Raw genomic sequence first — 13,009 nt, 5'->3', positions numbered from 1 at the left:
TGAAAGGGCACGGCCGACTTCCTTCCCCAGCCTTCCCTAATCGGATGAGATGACCTCGCTGTTTGGTCTCCCCCACGAAGTCAACCCAACTCATGAACATGTCAACAAATTACGTGATTTCCGATCCAATGCCCTCGTCATTTAAGCCGGCAATGTTCCCGCGAATGCCACCTCCGTTTTCATCTTAAGCACAAAACATTGGTAATGATGCCACCATTGGTACGAACAGCTGACGTTACTGCTCATCACGGCGACCATGCGAATCGTCAACTTATTGTGGCCGACCATTATTATAGTCTGCCTAAAACTGCTTGACAGTTTACACTTCACGCGTTGGAGCTGGTTTCCTCCAATCAGAGCGTTCGAAGTCACACCCGAACCGTTCGCCGTCGCCAAACTGCCAAGACAATTGGCCAGTTCTCCTTGGTTGGTTCAAATGGCTCTGAGCACTATGCGACTTAACTTCTGAGGTCATCAGCCGCCTAGAACTTAGAACTAATTAAACCTAACGAACCTAAGGACATCACACACATCCATGCCCGAGGCAGGATTCGAACCTGCGACCGTAGCAGTCGCTCGGCTCCAGACTGTAGCGCCTAGAACCTCACGGCCACCCCGGCCGGCTCAGTTATCCTTTTCCGGATTTCTTTTTACATTACATTACTTTTGTTTTTTACTCCGATACGTGGATATTGTACAGTCCTAATGCAGACCGAGTTATCAGCTATAATCCTTGTGAAGATATTCATCGATGGAGTAGGAGGATTTGACCAACACGAAGTTCTTTAATTCACTCTGAAACCGATCTTTATCCCTTACAAGACCTTTGATATGCTCTGGTAAGTTACTGAATATTTGAGTACCTTTGATTCCTTTTTGTACAAATGTTAAGCTTTTATAGTCTTATACAGATTGTTTTTGGTTCTGGTATTATAATCATGTTTCGTAATCACTATTTTGTGTAAAAAGGGACATGTTGGAAATGACAAAGAACTTCAATGAATATATGTACTGAGAAGTAATCGTTAGGATACCAAGTTTCTTAACGAGGTAACTGCATGATGACCTAGGAGTGCTCAGAGCCATTTGAACCATTTTTTTGAAAATGTGCTCTTTGCGAGAGGAGTTTCCCCAAAAGATGATTCCATAACTCATTAGTGAATGGAAGTAGGCCGAATAAACTAACTTCTTCATTTTTAAATCACCTATTTCTGCTATCATGCGTACTGCAAATGTAGCTGAACTAAGGCGCTTCATTACGTCTAAAGTGTGAGTTTTCCCATTTAGGTTGTGGTCAATTTGTAGACCTAAAAATTTGACACTGCCTACAGCTTTAATTTCATTCTTTGAATACATTAGACTTATAGGGTCAGGTAATCTTTGTGAGGTAATAAGCTGTATGTTCTGGGTCTTGTCAAAATCCATTTGCTGTGAACCACCCACTGATACTTACAAATATTTCATTAGCCGATTGCTCAGTGAGATATGTTGTGTTTGGATCCCCAATCCGGGATCTGGCTCTTTAATGTCGTATTTCATCACTCATGAGAACACCGAAAAAACACACACCCATACAAACGACGACACGTTGTCATACACAGCACTAACCAAACACTACAGCATACTTCAGCACAAGTAGCGATTCAGTGTCACATAAACAGTTACCATACTCATCGAGATCAGTTTCGCAAGACATTCAGTAAAGCGGAATTTTTGAAGGCTGCAGACCATGCTTGCAACTGGATCAGACGAATCATGAAAACACCTGACCCACAGCTATGTGGTGTAGCGCAATGGCTTGAGTGAAAACCTCACGCGTAGAAGATCTTAGGTTCGAATCTCATCAAATATAACAAAATTATTTACATTCCTACATCTAATCAAAAGAGTTTGAATATTTTTTTCTTCAGTTAATTGACTTAAATGTAATTTTTTTGTATTTCTTTGCCGCGTCATTTTCATCGTCGTATTCACTTTTTGAAACTTCCTGGCAGATTAAAACTGTGTGCCGGACTGAGACTCGAGCACGGGACCTTTGCCTTTCGCGGGCAGGAGAGCTTCTGTAAGGCTTGGAAGGTAGGAGACAGATACTGGCAGAAGTAAAGCTGTGGGGACGGCGTGTGAGTCGTGCTTGGGTAGTTCAGTTGGTAGAGTACTTGCCCGCGAAAGGCAAAGGTCCCGAGTTCGACTCTCGGTCCGTTACACAGTTTTAATCTGCCAGGAAGTTTCATATCAGCACACTCCGCTGCAGAGTGAAAATCTCATTCTGTATTCTCTCTTTGTTTGTTCTTGTTTTCTCTTCCTATGTTTTCTTCCGGAATCTGCCTGTGATCTGCAACAATTGGTGAAATGGCAACTCGTGTAACTGAGGATACTCTCAAGCGACAAATTACAGTGCTTTTAGCGCTGACACTGGATTTTCTCTTGTCTTGAGTTTGCTCCTACAAGTCAGCTTCAATCGCCGTGAACAAAGCGATCGTAATTCTCGCTCCTGCCGCAGATTGCTGACCACCATTTTCGCTTATACATTGCACATCACGAGGCTGTGTTTAGCTTAGGACATGAGCTTAAATTCAGGGTTACAAAAGGCGTCGCTTGCCACAGTTCAGTCGTTGATCACTTAAAATCAGATAACGGCAGGGCATCCCGCATTTACCACATACCTTGCGGCGGTCGCTTCCAACATTGCTCCGCGTTACACACGAACAGCATTTGTCAAGTGTTACGGTGTTCGTGGTGACACTTATAACCGAGCTGTAGCCAGTAGCCGATGCGGCAACACTGTAGCGGCAAGTGACACGCGTCAACAATCAAGAATTTTAATCGGCTTTTAACATTTCATGCAGTAACAAAAAGGAAAGAAAATGTTTTACAGTGCACTTTGTCGACTGCGATGTATGAAGTGCTTCTCGCATTAGACTAACGTTAAGAGTACAACGTTTGAACCGAGGCGTGAAATGATTAATAAGCGCAGTGGTGTCGATAATTATCACGTTGTGTTCTCTGAGTGAAGCACGTGTGATGTTCGGCGCCGACATTGTACAGCAGGACGACCGCACACCGATTTCCTCAGCTAAGTGATTATTCATCTGAGTGACAGGCAGCTCATCTCTCGCAAATTTAATTCGTCAAGTCTTGTATAATGAACATACAGCTGTTCTGCAGACGTTGCCTTTAAACTTTCTAGTTATTGTACAGCACCTATCTCACTGGTTTAAACCAAGACACTTTAGACCTTTTGTTGTTGTGTGGTCTTCAGTCCTGAGACTAGTTTTAATGCAGCTCTCCATGTTACTCTATCCTGTGCAAGCTTCTTCATCTCCCAGTACTTACTGCAACCTACATCCTTCTGAATCTACTTTGTGTATTCACCTCTTGGTCTCCCTCTACAATTTTTACCCTCCACGCTGTCCTCCAATACTAAATTGGTAATCCCTTGATGCCTCAGAACATGCCCTACCAACTGATCCCTTCTTCTTGTCAAGTTGTGCCACAAACTCCTCTTCTCCCCAATTCTATTTAATACCTGCTCATTAGTTATGTGATCTACCCATCTAATCTTCAGCATTCTTCTGTAGCTCCACATTTCGAAAGCTTCTGTTCTCTTCTCGTCCAAACTATTTATCGTCCACGTTTCACTTCCATACATGGCCACACTCCACACAAATACTTTCAGAAACGACTTCCTGATACTTAAATCTATACTCGATGTTAACAAACTTCTCTTCTTCAGAAACGCTTTCCTTGCCATTGCCAGTCTACATTTTATATCCTCTGTACTTCGACCATCATCAGTTATTTTGCTCCCCAAATAGCAAAACTCCTTTACTACTTTAAGTGTCTCATTTCCTAATCTTAGACCATACTTTCAATAATTTAAAAAGATTAAAGTGAAATTCATTTCTTCCATAAAATGCTCCTTTACAGCAAAGTATGTTTTTACGAATGTTTTCTGTCATCGTCTTCATTCTTGTAACGTTTCTGTGTGCAATCTAGTGGTAGAATTACCGAGCGAGGTGGCGCATTGGTTAGCACACAGGACTCGCGTTCGGGTGGACGACGGTTCAAACCCGCGCCCGGCCACCCTCATTTAGATTTTCCGCGATTTCCCTAAATCACTTCGAGCAAACGCCGGGATGGTTCCTTTGGAAGGGTACGGCCGACTTCCTTCCTCAACCTTCCCTAATCCATGGGACTAATGACCTCGTTGTTAGTCCCCACCCCCAAATCAACCAGCCAACCTCGTGATCGAATTATTTTTCATTTTGTATTTTCTACATCTTTTGCTAAACATAAATGTACAACTACAGTGTCTGTGAGCCTCACTCTTCTCTTTTGCACGTTTATCCGATTCACATGTTCTATTTCGAGTTGTGTAATGAAACTGCAAGTAAAATACGCTTGTTGTACAGTCTCCGAGATGGTTCAGAGTAGTTTCAGGGGTATGACAACGCTGCAATCTGTCTCCACTGTTGTTCATATTATTTATGGATCATATGTTGAAAACAATAGACTGGCTAGGTGAGATTAAGATATGTGAACACAAAATAAGCAGTCTCGCATATGCGGATGACTTAGTTGTGATGGCAGATTCGATTGAAAATTTGCAAAGTAATATTTCAGAGCTAGATCAGATATGCAAGGACTATGGTATGAAGATTAGCATCTCCAAAACGAAAGTAATGTCAGTGGGAAAGAGATATAAACGGATTGAGTGTCAAATAGGAGGAACAAAGTTAGAACAGGTGGACGGTTTCAAGTACTTACGATGAATATTCTCGCAGGATGGCAACATAGTGAAAGAGCTGGAAGCGAGGTGTAGGAAAGCTAATGCAGTGAGCGCTCAGCTACGATCTACTCTCTTTTCTGCAAGAAGGAAGTCAGTACCAAGACTATGTTATGTGTGCACCGTTCAATCTTTCGACCAACTTTGTTATATGGGAGCGAAAGCTGGGTGGATTCAGGTTACCTTATCAACAAGGTTGAGGTTACGGATATGAAAGTAGCTAGGATGATTGCAGGTACTAGTAGATGGGAACAATGGCAGAAGGGTGTCCACAATGAGGCAATCAAAGAAAAACTGGGAATGAACTCAGTAGATGTAGCAGGCAGGGTGAACAGGCTTAGATGGTGGGGTCATATTACACGCATGGGAGAAGCAAGGATACCCAAGAGACTCATGGGTTCAGCAGTAGAGGGTAGGAGGAGTCGGGGTAGACCAAGGAGAAGGTACCTGGATTCGGTTAAGAATGATTTTGAAGTAACAGGCTTAACATTAGAAGAGGCACCAATGTTAGCACTGAATAGGGATTCATGGAGGAATTTTATAAGGAGGGCTTTGCTCCAGACTGAACGCTGAAAGGCATAATCAGTATTAAATGATGATGATGAAAAACCTCGAATCTGGCAGATGAGTGTTGCATGACATTTGTTTACATATTAGTATTAGTCACACTATGTTCTTCCAGAATTATTATGTAGCCTTGCTTGTTTTGGGATTATTAGCAATCGGTTCAGTCCGAGTGAGTGTAATATTCAGTTAATTTTATGAACAGTTAAAATTTTATGGTTTTAGTTACTTCAAAAATTACATACACTAGATCTTGTATATATTTCATTAGAAATGTTTCAAGGGACCTCCACTTTTAATACGTTCTGTGCTTTGAATTCTGCTACGATGGGAAAGATCAGTTATTTTATCACCAAATTCTATACGAGCACAGTCATTTTTGGGCAACTGCCCTCCATGAAAAACACGATCACATCATAACACCACCGCCTCCGGATTTTACTGTACGCACTGTACATGCTGGCAAATGACGTTCACTGGGCATTCGTCATACCCACACCCTGCCATCGGATCACCACATTGTGTACCGTGATTCAGCACTCCGCACAACGTTTGTCCACTGTGCAACTGTCCAATGTTTCGCTCCTTACACCAAGCGATGCGTCGTTTGGCATTTACCGGTGTGATGCGTGGCTTATAAGCAGTCGCTCGTCCATGAAACCCAAGTTTTCTCACCTCCCGCCTAACTGCCGTAGTACTTGCAGTGGATCCTGATGCGATAAGTCACAAAAATCTGAGGGCTGTAAATTCAACTAAATACTTATGGATTACAATTACAAATAACCTGAACTGGAACGATCACATAGATAATATTGTGTGTAGAGCAAACTAAAGGCTGCGATTCATTGGCAGAAGGTGCAACAGGTCTACCAAAGAGACAGCTTACACTACGCTTGTCCGCCCTATTCTGGAGTACTGCTGTTCGGTGTGGGATCCGCATCAGGTGGGACTGACGGATGACATCGACAAAGTACAAAGAAGGGCAGCTCGTTTTGTATTACCGCGAAATAGGGGAGATAGTGTCACAGACATGATACGTGAATTGGAGTGGCAATCATTAAAACAATGGCGTTTTTTGGTTGCGACGGGATCTTCTCATGAAATTTCAATCACCCGTTTTCTCCTCCGATGGCGAAAACATTCTGTTGGCACCCACCTACGTAGGGAGAAATGATCATCACGGAAAAATAAGAGAAATCATGGCTCGCACGGAAAAATTTAAGTGCTCGTTTTTCCCGCGTGCCGTCTAGAGTGGAACGGTAGAGAGGCAACATGAAGGTGGTTCATTGAACCCTCTGCCAGGCACTTTATTGTGAATAGCAGAGTAATCACGTAGATGTAGACTTCTGCAATGTTGGAACGTGCGGACACACTAATACAGGGGATCGACGGATCACAATCAAACACCGCACTGCACAACTGATCATCTCTGTTGATGGTGCTGAACACTCGTCCACTCAAAGTTGTATGTTCCGTGGATTCCTCGCCGCTTAACAGAAGACCATAAAGAGCAACGAAGGGCCACCCGTGCGAAATTGCTTGCGGTTACGAGGCTGACCGAGACTGTTTTTTGTGGAAAATCGTCACGGGGGCTGAAGCATGGGTTCACCACATTGGGCCGGAAACAAAATAGCAATCCATTGAGTGAAGTCACACCACCTCATCTCTGAACAAAAAGTTCAAAGGCGCACCCTCAACCGGTAAGCTCATGGCGAAGATTTTCTCGGACACTGAAGGCTTTATTCTGTTTGGTGGCTTCTCTCATGGTGGAACGATCATCTCTGATACGTATTGTGCTACCGTCAGGAAACTGATGAACGACTTCAGGTGTTCGTCGCCACAATAATGCAAACGAACTTGTCCAGGGGCAAAGCAGGGCCTCACACAGGTGTGCGCATTCGAGAAGAGTTCACAAAACTTCATTGCGCTGTTCTTCCTCAGCGTACACTACAGCCCAAAACCTCGCACCTTCCGACTTCCAGCTGTTGACCCAATGAATAATGCACTCCGCGGGAAGCAGTACGTGGATGACTGGGAGGTTATTGACGTAGCAAGACGTTGTTGGCTCCTACGTCGACCAGTATAGCGGTACCATGTGGGCATAAGAGGTCCCCCCCGTAAGGTGGCGTAAGGACGTCGCACTGAACGGAGATTATGTTTTGTGGCCTAGAGAGTGGGGAATTGTATGGTGTATTGTACTGGATTCCTGAATAAAACCAACCTGCTTTCAGGGAAATACTTATTGCAATACTTATTGGACGCCTGTAGTATCTGTACTGGAACAGAACCATGCACAGCATTGTCCGGAAGCATTCTCACGGCACTGAGTTTATCAATGCGGTGGGGCCCAGCTAGTGGCCACTACATGCACCTATACAGGGATGGTCCATTGATAGTGACCGGGCCAAATATCTCAAGAAATCAGCATCAAGCGAAAAAACTACAAAGAACGAAACTCGTATAGCTTGAAGGGGGAGACCAGATGGCCGCTGTCATAGAGCAAACGGATGTCAACTACTTTTTTTGTTTTTAAATAGGAACCCCATTTTTATTTCATATTCGTGTAGTACGTAAACAAAAATATGAATGTTTTAGTTGGACCACTTTTTCCGCTCTGTGACAGATGGCGCTACAATAGTCACAAACGTATAAGTGCGTGGTATCACCTAACATACCTCCAGTGCGGACGGTATTTGCTTCGTGATACATTACCTGTGTTAAAATGGACTGTTTACCAGTTGCGGGAAAGGCCGATATCGTGTTGATGTATGGCTACTGTGATCAAAATGCTCAACGAGCTTCTGATATGTATACTGCTCGGTATCCTGGACGACACCATCCAAGTGTTCCGGATACTTCCGTTATTTAAGGAAACAGAAAGTGTTCAGCAACATGTGAAACGTCAACCACGACCTGCAACAAATGATTATGCCCAAGTAGGCGTTTCAGCTGCTGTCGCGGCTAATCCGCACATCAGTAGCAGACAAATTGCACGAGAATCTAAAAAACGTCGGTGTTGAGAATGCTACATCAACATCGATTGCAGCCGTACCATATTTCTATGCACCAGGAATTGCATGGCGACGACCTTGAACGTCGTGTACAGTTCTGCCACTGGGCACAAGAGAAATTACGGGACGATGACAAATTTTTTGCACACGTTCCATTTAGCGACGAAGCGTCATTCACCAACAGCGATAACGTAAAACGGCATAATATGCGCTATTGGGCAACGGAAAATCCACGATGGCTGCGACAAGTGGAACATCAGCGACCTTGGCCGGTTATTGTATGGTGCGGCATTATGGGAGGAAGGATAATTGGTCCCCATTTTATCGATGGCAATCTAAATGGTGCAATGTATGCTGATTTCCTACGTAATGTTCTACCGATGTTACTACAAGATGTTTCACTGCATGGCAGAATGGCGATTTACTTCCAACATGATGGATGTCCGGCACATGGCTCGCGTCCAGTTGAAGCGGTGCTAAATAGCATATTTAATGACAGGTGGATTGGTCGTCGAAGCACGTTCATCGGATCTGACGTCTCCGGATTTCTTACTGTGGGGAAAGTTGTGAAGGTTATTTGCTATCGTGATCCACAGACAGCGCCTGACAACATGCGTCAGCGTATTGTTAATGCATGTGCGAACATTACGGTAGACGAAATACTCGCTGGTGAGGAGAATGTCGTTACACGTATTGTCAAATGCATTGAGGTTGGCGGACATCATTTTGAATATTTACTGCATTAATGTGGTATTTAAAGGTAATCACGCTATAACAGCATGCGTTCTCAGAAATGATACGTTCACAAAGGTACATGTATCACACTGGCACAAGCAAAATGAAATGTTCAAACGCACCTACGTTCTGTATTTCAATTTTAAAAAACCTACCTGTTACCCACTGTTCGTCTAAAATTGTGAGCCATATGTTTGTGACTATTACAGCGCCATCTATCACAAAGCGAAAAAAGTGGTCCAACTAAAACATTCATATTTCTTTACGTACTACACGAATATGAATAAAAATGGGGGTTCCTATTTTTAAAAAACGCAGCTGATATCCGTTTGACCTACGGCAGCGCCATCTAGCGGGTCAACCATAGCGCCATCTAGTTTCCCCCTTCAAGCTAGACAAGTTTCGCCCTTTGTAGTTTTTTCGTTTGACGCTTATTTATTGAGATATTTGGCCAGGTCACGATCAATGGACCACCCTGTTTATGCCATATATGTAATCCTCTAGAATATACGGTAAACCCATTTGGTTTGGCTGTGAATCGACCGTTGCAACTTGCGCCAGTTTTTCAACTGACAGTTTCTCGTCGTTCACATGTTTTTATCTTCTTTTACAGCTGGAAATCGTTTACTACAAACAAACAACATGTATTCGAAGGAAAGCACTTCAATACAAAACAAGATGATGCAATTATTACTAGCAGACAACTGGCTTAATGAGTCTTACGAAAGGCGCATGTCTTGCGAAACAGAATGAACGTTAATGATATGTATTTTTTTTCTCACTGGCAAAAACCAGCAGTATTCCGACGCGCAACTGGCTTGAGTTCCCGTTACCTCTGCATATATTTTTATTGGAGCAAGGACGTCTGGCATGGGTTCCTCTCAACCTCGCAGAGCCAAGGGGGACTCTGTTGCAACTAAGCGAAACGGCCTCAAACTAATGCAGAACGTCGAATATGAGGTGCCGTGGATTGATCTTTAAGAAATATTCTATATTGTAGAACTTTACCTATGGGGCCAATCTGTTTCCACGATTATACTCTTTGAACTTATAGAAACGTTAAGTTTCCAGAATCTGTATAAGACGGGAATTACCTAAAAACTGAAACGGATAAACCACGGTCATCACTTGCCTATTCAGCCGGCGAATAACTGCCTCCCAAGACAACTTGGCTCAGGCAAATTTCGTATGAGAAATGAAAATGTTTGCGGAAGATGGCTTTTAAAAATATACAGGTAACCACTACAAAAGAACTAGGATATGCGCCCACGACGCCCTTAAAATCAATTCCAGAACCGCACAACATCACGGCTAACTTTCTTTGCCCTGAATAACAAGCTTTAACAAGAGGCCCACTACATTCCTGGACAGCTGTCAGACTACTCTCAGTGACGTGTCCGTGGCATCTGGAAAACACACAGGATTAAGAGACAGCGTCACACAGGAACGACGCAGCTAACTCTATGGATTCCTCTTAAATTCTGTGGAATATGTGACAGACGCAATTAACAGTGTTTATTATCTTCCTAGTGTGGCATACAATGACCAAGCAAGGGACACGAACACATCCGTAACTGGCGGAGGCAGTTTACAGGCGAGACTTTGGAGATTAATGACTGTACAGGTACATCAGAAGCTAGAAAGCATAATAATTTGTAGATCAGGGTGTTATACAAAGCATAGAAAAATGTGCTTGAAAGGAGGCTAGTGTCTGCAGATCCCATTACATTCGCTGACTTGCCGTATATATTTTGAGTATAGTGCCATAAACATAAACTTCAGACGATGAATAATGTTTACAAAATCATAGCTTTCGAATATTTTTATTTATTTTTGTCTCTGACCAACGCACTCAGTCCGAGATAGCTGGGAATCCTGAGCGTCTTTCTAAGTCCGATTGGAAAAGGGAGTCGTCCAGAAAAGCACAACTTTCCTTTGGCTTCGATTATTTCGCCAACTAGCAGCTATTACATACGGCGTGTCTGTATCTCTGACACGAACACGTCTAACTTGCAAGTAAAGCGATGAAGCGACTGTAAATAAAACTTCGGATAATCAATCTGAAAATTACTTGAATTGCACAGCCATCTGACAGTATTACTTTAAAATTCGAGGAAACCACACAAAAAGAAGAGAAAACCAGTGCCAAGAGCAACATATTTTCCCTGTAAAACATACAATACTATATACTCCAGTAGTAGTAGCATGTCTAATACTGTGGCAAGACAGACAAGCAAAAAATGAAAACTATGTAGGTCTACGGTCAGGAATTACTTTTTTCGGAGCTACTTTTCTAAGACGCCACACACAGCAGCCCCACAGTCATTTATAAAACTTTGTACCATACAAAAAGAAATCTCCACAGTTCTCAACAAACAACTTATCGACAGACGACGAGGCTGCGCTGAAAATTTATTTCAGGCTACGTGATAGTGCGCCTACAAAATAATCGTAAGAGATAACTCAGCACCACGATAAGCCTCGCACAACTAAATAAACAACCCAATTATCTCTTCATTACGTGCCGCTGCGCCGAGGAAGTGTGCGCTAATTGCCCTTTAAAAATAGCTACTCGTCGGCAAGAGGCTACTTCGAGACACGATGCCAAAAATCACTCATAAAAAGCTTTAGTATTCGATGTCAAACTCCGATTCGTCAAGCACTGCACGACGGAATAGTGTCAGGTTCGAATAAAGCAGAAACAAGCCATTCACAAAAATCGGCAGGCATAAAAAAGCATCCAAAGTCGAGAACGGACTATAAAATACTATTTTGAATGTATTGCTTACGTTGCAAAACAGATATAATGCACAAATCAAGAAACTGGCGGCCAATTGTGACGACCAGAACTAAAATTTCGTGAGAGGATTCGTCACTATTACAGAATATATTGTGTGAAGCTACCCTGCGTCCACTGCAAATGATAATAAACACTCATGGCATTCATTACTTACTTTAAAAGGCGTGGATCCGAAGGACGATGAACTGTTAACCCTCCAAAACACAGGAAAGCATGTTCCAAAACACTGTAGGCATTACGTGAAATCACACTCCTCCGTAGGTGATGCGGGGAAAACAAAAATTAAGTAAACAAAAACACTGAGAACCAAAGTTGCTACAACTCACTGCTCACTCTTACTTTGTCACACAACTCGCGTAATACTCACTAACAACACTAATGCGCAAAGATTGTAAACTACTACGATGAAATTCACCGTCAAAGATATTTCACTTCGCAAGCCTACGACAACTGACAAGCGTGAAGAGCTACCAACGCTGGAAGCTTTTAGCTCAAGCACTGCTGTATCGTGTAAGCAAAGAACTGAGATATTTAACTTGAAAATAACTGTCAACAGATATACTAAATCACTTGGAATGTCTTACAGTAAGGAGGAACTTACCTTTTACTGTATACTACTTTACCATAAAAAATACACTATTCGATGAGTTGGCTACCGTACTGAAGCCTAATGTCTCTGTAAAGACTACCGCAACCTCAGTTGCATTGCGAATTTAGAAGTTTGTGAATGTGAAGCCTGGAGCGCCGAAGTGATTTAGGCATATGGCGCTGCTATATATAAGGCTGAGGTGTGAATTAAGAACTGTAAAAAAAAGGATTCAGCATTCGTAGCAACGACAAATTGTATATCATACGGCAGTAGGTGACTGATTCAAATGCACTCAAAGAATTGTTGAACAGTTGTATCTGTCGATTCATTGTACGACGGGTATTATTGTTCGTTTGCCCTTATTTGAAAGAAATGCTAGGTTTTCATTTAAGTGTTTATATTAATTGGTATCTAGTAAACAAATATATAGATGTGATTGTATTACTCGACGTAACTGTTGTGGCTGCCAGTAATTGCGCAAACGGATGATGAATTTACCTTTCGTACTGACATAATGCGAAATT

At 42.6% G+C, this 13,009-nt stretch overlaps 1 protein-coding gene across 1 annotated transcript in view; it reads right to left on the bottom strand.

Annotated features, from left to right (window-relative positions):
- Positions 1–12,319, bottom strand: part of LOC126292056 (RAC serine/threonine-protein kinase) — a 512,592-nt gene extending 500,273 nt beyond the window's left edge. Inside the window, exon 1 of the mRNA XM_049985860.1 lies at positions 12,051–12,319. The gene's annotated coding sequence lies outside the window, so the exon portion shown is untranslated. The remainder of the gene's footprint in view (positions 1–12,050) is intronic.
- Between the last annotated feature and the right edge of the window lie 690 nt (positions 12,320–13,009).

Source organism: Schistocerca gregaria, chromosome 9, assembly GCF_023897955.1.
Source record: "Schistocerca gregaria isolate iqSchGreg1 chromosome 9, iqSchGreg1.2, whole genome shotgun sequence".
In the NCBI taxonomy this organism is placed as follows: Eukaryota; Metazoa; Arthropoda; class Insecta; order Orthoptera; family Acrididae; genus Schistocerca; species Schistocerca gregaria.
Note: the sequence above shows the minus strand (reverse complement) of the source record. Positions and strands in the feature narration are given on the sequence as shown.